Genomic DNA, 1,462 nt, shown 5'->3' on the forward strand with positions numbered 1-1,462 from the left:
ATAACAAAATAAAAGTATGTGTAAAAAAATTTTTGCATTCAACTCCTTTCATACATACATGAAAATAAAAATATACATTTTCATCAAAATATTGATTCAATCCTTCATTTACTATACTCCTATTACAAGTCAAATGTTGTTTATTAATTGTTAGTAAGTTGTTATTAATTCTGTTTCTCTTTCTGCTATGTCTTACCTATAGCATTACATATGTAATGATTGTGCAGATTGACTGCCAAATAAATTTGTAACTGCGAATGCGTGTATAGAAGTGTAACTTCTACCGGCAGTCAAACTGGACTGCCACACCTGTTTTTTTATCTTCATAAATTATAAAATCGGGCAATTGTGTGCGTAATACAACCTCCGCCACCATTATACTGGCGCGTATGAAAAGAGAAAGATTTTGGGAGCATTCTATGTAAGTGGTACAGCGATAAATTGGACTCTTAATAATACGTTAAATGAGAATCAAGAAGAAAGATCTACTAGTAGATCGTAAGATAGTATATTATTAGTATAATATACACACCAAAACTTTTTGATGGTTTTTCGTTAGTAAAAAAACTACAAATTAAAGATCTAGGTTGGCCTATTTAAAAATAGAAAAACAAAGTGGAAGTGGACAAAAACTTCGCTGTTGTAAATTTAAACTTTGCTTTGTTGTGTAGTTGCAAACAAACTAATGAACTGTTTTGTTTTGTATACGTTTTGTTTGGAAGTGACGAGACTCGGTCAAACATAGGCTGGGTAAGTTAAAAAATATAAAAACCCAGTTAAATTAAGCTTATCGTGATACTCTAAACACAATGAACAAGTGGATATGAATCAATATATTTTGAATCAAATTATATAAGGTTTTGTGGAGCTTTCGAGTTACCTTTAAGAGGTCACGATAAAAAGGAAAATTAGGAAAATAGAGGCATATTTAATAAGCTGGTCAGTTTTAACGTCGAATTAGACAACGACTTAAAGGTTCATTATTTAAAGATCCAAATCTTTAAATGCACCTCAAAAACAACCCAAATAAATTAACTTGAGTGCATGTTAGATGTTTATCGCGAGGAAATTAGGAAAGAAATTGAAAATTCTCATTGTGTTGCAGTGATTGCCGATGAAACAACAGTTGTTGCTGGTGAATTTCAGTTAGTTAAAGTTTTCCGATATTTATGTGAAAATGTGAAGTACTTATCGGACCGCTTACGTATTGTTGTTGCCTATATTGTTCATATTTCGCCTCAAAATCAACTTTTATTTTCTTGAATTATCATTCTTCTCTATCGTATTTGTTTTTGTTATCTGCCTTGTATTGTTTTCTCTTACATTTTTTCAGATTGTTTGGTGGATATCTTTATTTAATTTCTTCATTATTGTAAGTTTATGATGGCGGCACAAAACAAAGGATCGAATTTTCTTTTGGATTTTGGATAAACTTGGGTTAAACAAAAAAAAACGCAAAAAA

Source organism: Diabrotica undecimpunctata, chromosome 6 (assembly GCF_040954645.1).
Source record: "Diabrotica undecimpunctata isolate CICGRU chromosome 6, icDiaUnde3, whole genome shotgun sequence".
NCBI lineage: Eukaryota > Metazoa > Arthropoda > Insecta > Coleoptera > Chrysomelidae > Diabrotica > Diabrotica undecimpunctata.